This window comes from Urocampus carinirostris, chromosome 7, assembly GCF_059441175.1.
Source record: "Urocampus carinirostris isolate Australia breed hairy pipefish chromosome 7, RoL_Ucar_1.0, whole genome shotgun sequence".
NCBI classification, from domain to species: domain Eukaryota; kingdom Metazoa; phylum Chordata; class Actinopteri; order Syngnathiformes; family Syngnathidae; genus Urocampus; species Urocampus carinirostris.
Genome location: NC_142355.1, coordinates 28012417 through 28026895, shown reverse-complemented (window position 1 = coordinate 28026895; position 14479 = coordinate 28012417). Strand labels below are relative to the sequence as shown.

Here is a 14479-nt window from a genome sequence, read left to right as displayed (position 1 = left end):
GCAGTACATACAAGCACACAAAAACTTGAAGTTACGGTACTACTTCAGATTGCGCATTTTAATAAACATGTGTGGTCTGCTCATTTGAGATGTTTTGGAGGGACACTATTGACTGCTACATTATAGTTTCACGTGGCTTTACATCTTGGTATTTTTGGGTAATAAATAATGTCTGTTGCGGGGAATTTTTTATGATGTTTGGACTGGTTCAGTTGTAAGTAGGTGGTTTTGATCCTAGGTCTGTTGCAAATTGTTTTGTGGTTCCGGTTCCTAGGTTTTGCACATGGTTATCATTAATTTTATTGTTTGGACTCACTGAAGGTGTGTTTGTGTTGTTTTCAGACGTGAGAGGGCTGGGGTACTTATTGGTTTGTCAAGGACTGTGTTAAATTTAGAAAGCTGTTCTGGCCCTTCCGTTGTTTTTTTGTCCTTGGTAAACTTGCAAGTGGGTCTGATCTTAGGCATTTAATGTTAGCCCGTGAGAAGTATTCATTAGACACCCAGCGAAAATTTTGTTTTATGACGACGTAAATAATAAAAGTATTACTGGAATGTGGTAAATATGGGTTGTTGTCAACTGGTTGAGATCATAATCAAGAGAAAAATATTGTTTCGGGTCTGAAGATAAACATTTTAAGGATACCTCAGCAATCTTCTATCCTGGAATGTAATTCCTTTGCTACTTCACACTTTGTACTTTACGCCCTAAGTACATTGCGCATAGAAAAATATTCTTTGATCAATTACGTCCAGCGTTTTGCTACGATTGGGGGCAGGCACAGCACATTTTTCGTCAGGACAGGTACCCTTTTTTTATTGTTCTGTCCTCTAAAAAGTGAACTGCACTCGTGCAGCCGCAATATGATCGTATATTGCTCAAAGTGGAGATCGGCAGAGAGCATTTTTATCGAGCCTGGCATTTCCTTTTTTCTTTTCTGTCCACCAAAAAGTGGACTGCTCTTGTGTGGCCGCGATTTCTTATTCCTGATCCTGTATTGCTGCGAGCGGAGACCGCCCGAGTCCACTTTTGTCTGGCCAGGTGGATTATTCTTTGCCCTTACGGTATTTCCGCCTAAAATTAAATTCATTTGTGTGGCCGCGATCCATTATCTGCAATCTCATACCACGAGCGGGGATAGGAAAAAGGAAGTTTTGCCGGGAGGCTTGGCGTTTTGGCTCCCCTAAAATGAAATGCACTGTTGTGACCGTATTCCATTATTCCCAGTCAGGAGCTAATAATGTTCTGCGTGACACCCGTTTTTTTTTTCCTTCATTCCATCTAAGTTGAACAGCACCCATGCAAACGCGATCAATTATCTCCAAATTCATGATGCAAGTAGGGACAGGTAGAATGCACTTTCGTCTGAAGGCTACTTTGGAAATTATTGCATATCGGTGGAGGGGTTCTGGTCTCCATTAGACCCAATGAAAGAGGGATTACAGAAATTACACTTTAAGCATCTGAACATTAGCTTCTGTCGACATTAACTGAATTTTGATGGCAAAGTAATAATTCATCTAAAATGTATTTTACCACCCGTGGAGCCTTTCCATCACTATAATAATTTCTGTTATAAGAATTATTTTTATAATTTTATATTATCAATATTATTTTCATGATCATTATTATAAGCACTGATAAATCTGGTGTTCCCCATTTTTATTTGCTTGCCCTGAATGATAATTATCATTCGCTGGAAATAAACAAAAGCAAGTTCCTTTACTGATTTTGAGTAGATGGGCTGCATTGTCTTAGTAGTTGCTGGTTGTTTAAATATTTGCAAAGCGATTGAAAGCACTTTTGATTTTATAACCTGAGAAAATTATATTATTATAGTATGACACATCATTATTTATTATACTATTGAATATAAATAATGTACTCCTCCAGTAAACAAGCCCAAATGGAATAAAAAAAAAAATCTGAGCTGATCCGTCTCATAGCAGCAAACAGCAGTGACTATTGGAGGCGCTATCACCACGTTTTCATTTAAATGCAAACGATTTTGATGCTATTTTAGTCCAACACAAAATGCACATCTGTTTCCTGTCATGCTGTAGAGACGCAATAAATTTGATATTCTACACTACAGTGCACTAGTTTGATTCTACTAGGAGACATCCCATAGCATCAGATTAAATGAAGCTCACATAGATACATACATTTTTAGCAGAATGACGTCATAGACAGATAAATACTTTATTCATCCCCGTAGGGAAATTTACATTTCCAGTAGTATCCTTGCGTTAAAAATAAAACAAGAGATATAGAATACAAAAATACCCAATATAACGTGTGGAATCAAGAGCATTTAAGTAGTGTTACGAAAAAAAAGACACTGTAATAAAAATAGGGTAATATGCAAATGTGGGATTGGGGTTTAATTTGGGTTTTTACTCCCCCGGGTGGAGTTAAAGAGCCTCATGGCATAAGGGAGAAATTATCTCCTCGGTCTGTCTGTGGAACAAAACTGTGACAGTCTGTCGCTGAAGCTGCTCTTCTGTCTGGAGATGATGCTGTGTAGTGGATGTAATGAATTGTCCATGATTGACAGTAGAGCTAAGATTCATGGCCCGAGCCCGAACCCGAACCCGAGGCAATTTCGGGCCGGGTCGGGCCTGAAATGTCAGTCATACGGTCGGGTCGGGTCGGGTTCGGTCCTGTTTTTTTTTTTTTTTTTTTAAATTAATTAATAATTATAAATATATGTTCATTAAAAATATATACTTAAACTATGTATGGATACTAGACCAAGGAATACTTGTTATAAAATAAATAATTTGGATAAAACGGAGAAGGAGCTGTAATTGCTTTTAACGGAGCCAGAGCATGCTCTGTGCACGTGACGTGACGTGAAAGCTGTCCTCTTAATAATCTTCCCCTCCGCAAATTCGCGTGATTTTGGCCTGGTATCCCCGATATGGAGTCGGACCAACAAGAAGTTAAGGATAAACTCAAGAGAGGAGAACTGACGAGGAAAACGCACTCTGGTAAGAGTTTTAATAAGCGTTTTATATAGAATACGATCGCTTTTGTCGGAAGTGTACATTGACGTTGGTGACATTTTCATCCGCGTTAAAAAACGCAATTTGCAGAATAAAATCACGCTTTATTGTTTAAATAAATGCGTTATATAGACTAGGATCTCCCAATTATTATAATTAGCTCGCTTTATTGTTTTAATAAGCGTTTTATATAGAATACGATCGGGGGGGGGGGGGGGGGGGGGATTTGCATAGGAGTCGGAAAAGGGCACAACACGTCAACACCCCCTCAATGATAGTGCCGCGCTAAAATCTTAAGGACGTACTACTACTGCTGCTGTGGATTATGGCCCAATGATCAAGTCGTCAAAATGACGGACGCCCTTAAATGTTTTCGCTACCTCAAAAAAAAAAAACCCGTCAATGACAGATTGTCGCTTAATGTAACATCTGCAGTGCAGACACAGAAATATAAAAGATGTAAATGTTTATACAGTTTTATTTAACTTAGGCCTAGATGTTGTAACAAAAGGCAGAGTTTAATTTGTTATCATAAATCACCCCTCTTTATAAATAAAATATGTAATTTCGGGCCCCCTCGGGCCGGGCCAGCAAATCCAGTTAATTAGTCGAGCTCGGTCCGGGTCGGGTTTAATACCCCTCGGGCCTGCGTCGGGCTCGGGTGCTTTTTTTGGGCCCGATCTTACCTCTAATTGACAGCAGCTTGTTCAGTGCCCGTCTCTCAGCTACAGTTGTCAGGCTGTCTAGCTCTATGCCCACAACAGAGCCCGCCTTCCACACCGGTTTATTAAGACGAGAGGCATCCTTCTTTTTAGTGCTGCCTCCCCAACACACTGCCTTATAGAAGAGGGTGCTTGCCACAACAGTCTGATAGAACATCTGCAGCTTTTCGCAGATGAGAAGGATGCCAGCCTTCTGAGGAAGTACTGTCGGCTTTGTCCTTTCCTGCACAGCGCTTCTGTGTTGGCAGTCCAGTCCAGTTTATTGTCCAGCTGCACGCCCAGGTATTTGTTGGTCTGGAGAAACTCTACACATTCTCCTTTGATGGTTCCAGGTTTCAGGTGAGGTTTAGTCCTCCTGAAATCCACCACCATCTCCCTGGTCTTGGTGGTGTTCAGGTGCAGGTGGTTAGCGTCGCTACATTAGACAAAGTCCTGGATCAATTTCCTGTACTCCTCCTCCTGCCCACTTCTGGTAATCCTACGTTAGCAGTGCCATCAGCAAACTCTGCACGTGGCAGGACACAAGAGTTGTACTGAAAGTCCGACGTATACAGGGTGAACAGGACCGGAGAGAGCAATGTCCCCTGCGGCGCTCCCATGCTGCTGACCACAGTGCTCCTGTGCATAGAATCCATTGGTTGTGTCCGACTATTGATGAATTACAGCGCGACTGAGTTCAATTTCAGAACCATAGGAAATCCTTTATGAGTGAAAAGGAGAAAGTAAAAAAATATATCTTCTGAACATAGAAACATTAGAAAACTACACTCCATTTTTCTTGAATATTTTTTCATAATGCAGCAGGTAAATGTCATTGTTTTATTTTTTATTACGCTATTTTCTGATGCACTTACAACTTAGGCCAGTTTACAAGCAATATCTAATTATAATTATATAATTCGGTGGGGAGTTTTACTTGTTTGTTGTATGTTTATCCTGGAGAATTACATTTAATCCTGTGAACTACGTACACTACGCCGATGACAGTAAAGGCTATCCTCTAGTATTTTCAATTTGCAGTACGAACATGATTTCTAAAATAAGTCAGAAAATTTCGTGTAGAGTACCACAAAACAGGTCAACCACAAATTTGTTGTTTGCAGGCAGGTTTTTGCTAATTTTAGATGAATCGCTGTTCTGAGTCCAAAAATCACATTGGTTTTGCTCAGTCAGGTCAAGTCTTTTTAGATATGGTCACATGTCATCTTTTTAGGTTTTGTTTACATGTACACATCAAGGTTCTTGCACTTGTATGGCCAAATTCAAGCACTTTCAAGAACTTTTGAAGCCAGTTTGGCAATTTCTACAGTACCATTCAAAGATGAATTCTTGTGTGAATCATATATTTTGCAGATCCACATGCATATCTGTGATTTACATATGCTATTTTTAATCTTTCTGAAGATCTGGAGTAAACTGCAAATATATTTATGGATCTAACAAATGGGAGGGTGAGTATTTTTGAGAAAAATCTTTCCCATTATAGATGTTGGGTAAAAATTACATCTTCAGTTGCACCAAGTACTTCCCATTACAATTTGCCACTAGAAAACACTACCTTAATTTTTTTGCATGGCCCATTATAAATGTCCTTAATTGATACTTAATCCTTGCACTAATGCACATTTCATAGTACCCTGTTCAGGTGTAGCATTTACATATGCTCTGGGGCGTAACCCCAAGGAGGTTAGGATGCTTCATAGAACAATGCCATACAAACTAATGCCAGCTGCTGTTAATGACGAGGGAAGAAGAAATGTAATGACAAAGCAAAGTCCCCTAAGAGCGGTCTCTGTGTAATTTTTAAACAGACTCGTTGAGAAAAACATGGCAACAATTCCAAGCATGAACAAGCAATTCACCCAAAATCCAATAATTTTCAATCCTTGAAACATTAAAATTCTGACATCTAAGGATTTCAAGCCCCTGTGTACTAACCGTGAAACATGTTTGGAGCATTTTAGAAGAACTTCTGAAGTTTGAACAATGGTGAAACAACATGAAAGTTACTACTTTAACTTACCTATATCAATGTCCAGAGTTCAATAATCGATGTTTCCATCAGGTAAACGTTGTACAGTGGGACCTCGCTACTTAGCGGTTCGACGTTTGCGGCTTCAGAGCTTGCGGTCTGTAATGGTTAAAAAAAAAAAAAATTACCGTATTTTCCGCACTATATGGCGCACCGTGTTATTATAAGGCGCACCTTCAATGAATGATATATTTTAAAACTTTTGCCATACATAAGACGCACCCCATTATAAGGCGCTATAAGTGCATGCTGGTTTAAGATCAGGTAATTGTGCAATTTTGTAATTGTAATCCTGTGCAGTCCTTCGAGACATTTTTGTGATTAAGGGCTATTTACGGTAAATAAATGTGACTTGACTTGACTACAGTAGAGAATGTAGTTACGTTATGCAACCTCTAGATGTTGCCACGCTAAAGGGAATGTCAACAAAACATTCAAAATGGTCAAACTTTATTGTTAACAAACAAGCTTTCCACAACTCCATTCACTCCCAAAATAAATAAACAGCCGTTTTATTATTTTCTCTGAGGTAAAGCATTTTCGTGACACATCTTTAACATCTTTGAACAACATCAAGGCATATCATTTTACTTTTCCTCCATTTAGTCAACACGCAAAAAAAAAACCCGTCTGATACTGTTATTTTAAATGAAACGTTAGTGCAATCGCAATAAAGTGACACTCGTAATGTGCAAAAACAACAAGTGCAAAACAATAACAATAAAGCAATAACATAATAACTGTAAAATGTAAAACGTAAACACACAAAAGAAAAACAAAGATCACTCTATAAGCTCCTCATCGACGAATTCTCGAATTCTTCTTCTGCAGTGTTCGAATTGACCATCTCGGTGAATGGGCCATCCAACACGTCCGGCTCCGTTTCATCAAGGTCGTCATTAATTGAGTCAGTGTCGCTGATGTTGTCTGGCTGTTCGGGGACAATTCCCGTCTTCTTGAAAGCTCGGACCACAGTTGAGACTGATATATCAGCCCATGCATTTACGATCCACTGACAGATGGTGGCGTATGTCGCCCGGCGCTGTCTCCCCGCACGTATGAAAGAGAATCGTTGTTTAATATTTCCCAGTATGCACAGCGCGAAAAATGGAGTCGGCGGCTGTTTCTCGTAGTTGCGAGACCTTGCGAATTTAATATTGAGCCATATATAAGGCGCACTGTGTTATAAGGCGCATGGTCAGCTTTTGAAAAATTTTTAGACTTTTAGGTGCGCCTTATAGTCCGGAAAATACGGTATATATTATATATATTTTTTTTTTAACGGGGGTCGCTACTTCGCAGATTTTCACTTTTTGGGTTTTTTTTCAGCGGAACGTCAGCGGACGCGGGACAAGGCTGGATGGGACGGGACGGTGGGGGTGGGGTCGCGGCGGGGGTCACTCCCGGGCAGCGCGACGGAGCAAGTTCGGCGGATGCGGCGTCACACGGTGCGACGCAAGAAAAGGCGGCGGGCGTGATCGGGCTACCCCTGTTACTGGGGGGAGCCCGCTTGTCCGACGACCCCAGTAGCGCGGTGCGACGACAGGCGGCAGACGTGCGTGGGACCCCCGTAACTGTGTCGGTGTCGTGCGTATCGCGCCCGAAAGTACCCCCGTTGCAGGTTAGGGGCTCGCTCGCAGGAGCGACCGAACGGCACCCGTGGTAAAAACCCTGTGGTGAATTTGTCTCCGATCGTCCCGGGCGGACGTAAAATCGCCCAGCTGTACGACTCTTAGGGCCTGGTCACACAGCCGTTTGCGTCTGTATCGCGGGTAAAATTTTGCGTTATTTTTTTGCCTGTGGTTGCCCGCGATGGAAAATGCGCAAAATTGGCCAACCCGCTGTTCATCGGTGTTATGCCCGCAAAACAGACGCCGGCGACTGTTCCGCTTCCTCATCGCGTCATTTCCGCGTCATTTTCTCGTGTGGACCACGTGTATAAAAGCTCCTGAGCCGGTGTTGTGCCCAAATCCGACACCTACGCAAAATCCCCCCCCCTCGCGTGAACGCGCATTCTGCTGCGATCGCTTTTGTTGGAAGCGTGCATTGACGTTGGTGACTTTTTCATGCGTGTTAACAAACGCATTTTGTAGAATACGATCGCACTTTATTGTTTAAATAAACGCGTTATATGGACTAGGATCTCCCAATTGTTATAATTAGCTCGCTTTATTGTTTTAATAAGCGTTTTATATAGAATACGATCGCTTTTGTTGGAAGCGCAGCAGAATGCGCGTTCACGCGAGGGGGAGGATTTTATATACGGTGTGCATTACCGTTCCATTACGTTCAAAACAAAGACGGAATGCTTTAAGTTGTATTACATTCCCAACAAATGCAAGACGAAGTGGTTTTGGTTATATGTTCGCCATTACATTCCCTAAAAGTGATACAAAAGTGAGATAAAACGAGGTAAAAGTGGTTGTAGTAGCGAGGGGATGCAAATCTCGGCAGGGATGCATTTCTCGGCATAACACCGGGCTGTAGAAATCATAACCGCTCAAGACACAGTCCCGTGAAGATCAAGATTTCAAGCTATGGCACCGAAGAAGCCAATATGTTATTATTGTAATAGTTTTTCATTTTTATTTTATTATCTTGTTATGAAATGAAAATAAATGTCAAGAAATAAAAATGGATTAAGACGAGGTCACTACGGTGACAGGGATCCATTTCCACCCCTTGACGTCTCGAGCACAACTGACGTGTGCTCGGCAAATCGCGCTGTATATACACGGAGAAAGGCGTTTGACCGTCACACGCGTAACACGCTAATTTCACGTAATAACACCGCAATACAGGCGCAGAACATGCTATTACCATGCTCCACCCACGATAATCGGTGAAATTTCCCGTCCTACCCATGTGTAACCACGCCCTGGCCGCGGCCAGAGCACGTCGTTCCGCGTTTTTTCCGCGTCATTACCTCGTGTGCCGCCCACGGTTAACACGTGCTCAAAATTTTGAGCAGCTCAAAACTTTTTCGCGCTGACACCCGCTCGTTAATTTCCGACCGCGAGTTAAGCACTGCTGTATCTCGTCTGTATGGCGGTCTCAAAGCGTCCAATAGCGTCCGCCTCACAGGCAGAAATTTCTGGCCGTGATTCAGCCGCAAACGGCTGTGTGACCGGGCCCTTAGCGGTGGATCACTTGGCTCGTGCGTCGATGAAGAACGCAGCTAGCTGCGAGAACTAATGTGAATTGCAGCTGCGATTGGCTGGCAACCAGTTCAGGGTGTCCCCTGCCCACTGGCTGGGATGGGCTCCAGCCCCCCGCGACCCTAATAAGGATAAGCGGTGCAGATAATGAGATGATATGAGATTTTTCTTTTTTTTTTCTTTTTGAAGGGTCGTCGCTACTTCGCAGATTTTCACTTTTTGCGGGTGGTTTTGTTCCCCATTAACCGGGTCTAAAAAAATAATTATTTAAAAAAAAAAAAAAAATCAGTGATGTCAAAACATCTCCTGAACAGGCGTTTTGTATAATTTTTTGAAAGTTTGGGATGACTTGTTGGTCCAGGGGATGGAGGATAGTGGTGGTGTTGGGTGGGAGGTACAGCACCTTAATAAACAAAAACTCCAGGATATCATCTTCAAGTCTAAGCGGTGGGCAGGAGTATTGTCAAGAATAAGGAGACACTTGTAGGGGAAATAGTTCACTTCGCTGCTCACTTTTCCAAATGGCGTTCTTGGGATCCATCATTAATGTTTCGTAGCGCTAGCATATAGTAGAGTACAGTACTGTTTACAGAGTGGGAATGACACCGGCAGAATAAGCGGTAGACACAAGAGCATGCCGGCGCTCACGCATCTGATCAGGGTTGCCAGGTACTGTACTGCGGAACACTGAAGAGCAGCGCACATGGTACTGTTCTGTTTATTCGTATCCTGAAAAAAGGTTTGTACCTAGAGGTAATTTGTTTGCTCGTAACCTGAAAAATGCATATGTAGAGAAATGACTGCATATAATTTCTTTTGATATACTAATTATCAGCGCATGAGATATCACAGTATATTTAAGAACTTGTTTTGTAAGATTTCACAGGAAGATTTTTTTAACATAGCCTAAATGAAGTAAAAATATCGCTGATCCTATTTAAAAGAAAAAAACATGAAAAAAAATGTGTTTTTTTTTAATCTATCGGCAGGTAATTTTTGCTTATTTTAAATATTATTCATGGGATTTTTTTGCCCTAAAAAAAAAAAAAAAAAAAAAAAAAAAAAAAAAAAAAAAAAAAGATCTGGAAAGACAGGTCTAAAGTATAGCAAAATCCCAAATTACAGCAAATTTATTAACCAAAATATCCAATCTGTACTACCCCTGAGCCACAGAGACCACAAATGATAAAAACCTATGCTGTCAATTGGATTAATAATAAATGAATAATAAATGGACTTGGTTTTCAAACATTTTTGACAGTGTGACTTAAGATTCAATAAAAGGTGGTGTGCGCAACTTTAAATTTTGCTACTCTCCGGGCCATCTCCTGACTTAGAGCCAGCCTATTCTAAGTACTGAAAGAGGCCTTTTCATAATAATAATAATAATAATAATAATAATTTCCTTTGTATTGTCATTCTTTGTAACAATGTACACAGAACGAAATGTCGATACACCTGACCCGTTGTAGCGAGTCGATGCAGCCGCAGCCAACAGAGGGCGCCGCCATTATACCAATTAGGTATGTCTCGGTCGAGGCGCGAACCAGCGACCTCCCAGTCTCAAAGCGGGCACACTACCATCTAGGCTACTGAGCTGGTAATAGTACCATTTTCAGGCTACACTAACAGAAACCTGGAAACGAGCATCAAATCACTCTCCATCCCTCCTCCCAGCTTACTAATGTAACGCGAGTCCTGGAACAACGGTGTTGAAAGTAAAATAAAAGCAGATAGGTGCTGCGGAAAAAAACATTATGAAAGCACTTTAAACTCAGTTAGCTATTTATAACAAATAGTTGATAGAGAAAATATTCTTATCGGCCTGCTATTACAAGATCCCCTGATCTAAAACTTCCATAAGGGCAAGGAAAAACTCAAACCCTTAGCATCAATAAAATAAAAAACCTTGATTAACATGAGTTAATCACCAGGCTGCAATGGATCTAGCAAGGGTATCAACAAACGATACACAGAGATTGTCAACATAAAACATAGGTCATTCATACGTAGTAAGATAAAAGTGTGTTTTAAGCCTGGATTTAAATATCCCACTAAGGTTGCAGATTGAATCTTAGAGGGCAGAGATACTGCTTTTGGAGATACCGTGTCCCATTTTGGGATTTTTGAACTTTGTCATGTATAATATATGACATTAAGACAATTATATTTATGATTATTATTATGACTATTATTATTTACAGCAAAGTTTTGACCATTGTTGGTTCAACTTCAATTTTAAAAGGAGTGGTACGGAATTTTGAACTTGGAGGGAGGTCATTTAGTGTAGAACCGCCATTGGAAGCAACCTACCTTCAAGTTTCTAGTGCTAGGCTAGCGCACCTGTTACTGGCTAGCACCAATCACCTAATGTTAAGCTATAGGATGACATGAAAAAACAACAACAAAACTAACAATAAATTTGAAAGAACTCGTCCCCGATGTCACGCTTATCTAAAGGACGCGGCCCTGCTTTTGTTGGCGTCGCTCTCCCTTTCAACGCTATCATCTTTCTCCTCCATTTTCGACGTGGGAGTGAAAACGGAGGCGGCTTCTTCCGCCATTGAAAAGTGGAGACAAAAAGTGACAATACACCCACGACGACATTAACAACTTCTTTTTCGGTGCTGCCCTTTTATCTTTTTTTTTTTTTATAATGAGGGCTAAGATGAAAGTCACGTAACAAACCCATTTGAGTGACTCACCCGTGAGTGGAGCTGTAGGGGCGACATGACGTTGGGGTGAAAGTGAGCGATGGGTCGTTTGCGAACGAAAGGACTCTGTGAGCTGGTTCTTTGAAGTAAACGACATGAGCCGATGTTCTGACGAGACGTCTTACCAAAGCCTAATGCGCATGCGCAAAAGGCTGATTGCGATCAGTTCTTAGAAATTCCGTTTTGATGTAGTCTTATTTGATTCTTTTACTTCTTCAAAATAGTGTTTGATGACGTAGCTTTTAAACCTGACGTGTTTTTCTGTGGTCGCTTTTTAGCACGGTGTTTGTTGACTCAAGCTAAGTTTCAGTGTTTCTAGATAGATACTTTATTCATCCCAATAGGGAAATTCACACTTTCAGCAGTCTCCCTTGTTGTTTATTAACAGATTAACATGATCCCCTCGGGGTGCTTGTTGTAGTTTAGCGGAGTGGATGACATCACACGCTAGTCCAAAAGTTCGACGTCCCTGCAGCAGATGGAAATCTTTGTGCCCAGGGATACACCACCTCGTGTTAGCGAGTCCACCTCCTCTCCGCTAACCGCAGACTTTCGTGTCTCTAACAGCGCTGAAGCCGGGTTGCTCCGGGTAGCCCCGGGTAGCCCAATGTTAGCGTCCGGGATGCTAGACGTGAGCCACGTTTCCGTAAAACACAGCAAACTGCACTCCCTGTGCGCTTTGATATTTTTCACCAGCACAGCCAGTTCATCTGTCTTATTTGGTATAGAGTTCATATTTACCATGATTATGGACGGTACCAAAGACTTATAACGTCGCTAGCCGCTTAGCTAGCTCCGGCTCTCCATCCACGATAGGGCCCCCTCCTCACGCCGGCACAAGAATTCTTCAGGGCAAGGAGTTGATTCCTCGAATGAACGCATTTTTGTGCGTTAAAACCCATAACGATCGGATAGAAAGTAATCCAAAGTGTAGTTGTCAAACGGGACGAAAAACACCGAAGATAGAAGCAGACAATAAAACAATAAATCACAAAAAGTGCAAGATAACAGGGGAGCTGCTGGAAAGGCTGCCGCTCAGCGACGGTTTTTAAGAAAAAAAATATTTGGCTGTCAGATTAATCCACCCGAGGGACGTCTCAGAGAAGTAGAACACCGGTGTTGTGTCCCGACGTTCAATGTCCCCACTCGCGCAAGCGTTACTAAAACGACTTTGTAAGTAATATTTAGTGGGAATGTAATAGAACAGTAAATATATTGCGCCTTATATTGGTTGGTTGGTTGGTTGGTTGGATCCCACAATTTCCTGTGGCGTGTCTTGGGCAAGTACAGCCTGGTGGTGCCCATCTCTCTCCAGGCCACCATATGATCCACCCGGTCTTGGACCGGGGAGCTTTCGCGTGGTAGGCGATTCATTGTTGGTGGAACACTTTCGAATCACCCTGATTCCCTCTTTCTCTCTCCCTTACTTTCACCCTCTCTTTCTTCCTCTCTATATTTCCCATTTGCTCTATATATATCCCTCTTTTGTTCTCTCTATCCTTCTTTCTCTTCGTTTCCCTTTCTTTTTTTGTCTCTCTTTGTTTCTCTCATGCTTTGTCATCTTTATTTTTTTTTCTCTCTTTCTTCCTCTTCGCCCCTCTCAACTTCTCTATGTTTCTTTCTTTATTTCTTTATTTCTGTCCCCAACCTCTTTCCCTGTGTCTCTCTCCCTCTCTTTCTCTCTCTGTCTCGCTTTCTCTTTCTCCCAGCCCTGTCTCTTTTGGCCCTCTCTCTCCCTCTCACTCTCTCTTTCTCACTCTCTCTGTGTCTATCTCTTTCTCTCCCTCTCATTCTGCCCTGCCTCTCACTCTCTCTCTCTGAATCTCTCTCTCTCTCACTATCTCTTTCTGCCCCCCCTTTCCTTCTCTCTCTCTCTCTCTCTCTCTCTTTCTCTTCCTCTATTTACCTCTCTTTCCTTCTCTTTCTTCCCCCCTCTCTTGCTCTCTCTCTCTCTGGCTCTCTCTCTCTCTCTCTGAGTCTCCCTCTCTTTCTCTCTCTCTCTCTCTCTGAGTCTCCCTCTCTCTCTCTCTCTCTCTCTCTGAGTCTCCCTCTCTCTCTCTCATCCTCTCTCTCTATCCCCCTGTCTCTTTCTACCCCCCTCTCTGTCTCTCTCTCTCTCTCTCTCTCTCTCTCTCTCTCTCTCTCCCTCTTCCTCTCTCTCTATCCCCCTGTGTCTTTCTTCCCCCCCTCTCTGGCTCTCTCTCTCTCTCTGGCTCTCTCTCTCGGAGTGTCCCTCTCTCTCTCTCTTCTTCTCTCTCTATCCCCCTGTCTCTTTCTGCCCTCTTCTCTCTCTCTTTATCTCTCTCTGAGTCTCTCGCCGTCTCTGCACCCCCTCTCCCCCTCTCTCTTTCTGCCTCACTCCTCTCTCTCCCCTTATCTCTCTCTGCTATCCCCCCCCTCTCACTCTATCTCACTGTCTCTGAGTCTATTTCTCTCTCTCTCTCTATTTCTTTCAACCATCTACACCCCCCCTCTCTGACTGATCTATATAAATGGTTGTTTGCTCAGTATAAACAATTTAAAATGGGAAAAAGTTCGCTATTAAAATATAGTAGCCTAACACATGTTCAAAATACAGCGCTTTAGTGCAAAATGTTTCATTATTATTGGTGATGTATCATCGACAAAAGAAGAAATCTGAAGAACCGTTTGAAACGAAATGTCCATTCCGAGTGAGAGTGATTTTTGCGTGAGTGCGTAGGGGAGGGGTTTGGAAAGAAGAGTAGGGGTCCACTTAGTCACGGCTGACCTGGGATCAGATGACCGGCCTCGCGCGCATGCTTGACGGGGTGATTTATCCAAGTGCCACCAGACCCCCAAGGCTCTCCTCCGCTTCCTCCCTTCGCC

General features: G+C 42.3%; 1 long non-coding RNA gene across 2 annotated transcripts in view; it reads right to left on the bottom strand.

Annotated features, from left to right (window-relative positions):
• LOC148362863 (uncharacterized) overlaps positions 1-11681 on the bottom strand; it is a 34488-nt gene extending 22807 nt beyond the window's left edge. For both annotated transcript variants that reach the window (XR_015850828.1, XR_015850827.1), the window contains exons 1-2: positions 11624-11681; positions 5752-5859 (exon numbers count right to left, since the gene is read on the bottom strand). This is a non-coding gene — a long non-coding RNA (uncharacterized LOC148362863). The remainder of the gene's footprint in view (positions 1-5751; positions 5860-11623) is intronic.
• Positions 11682-14479: the final 2798 nt, after the last annotated feature.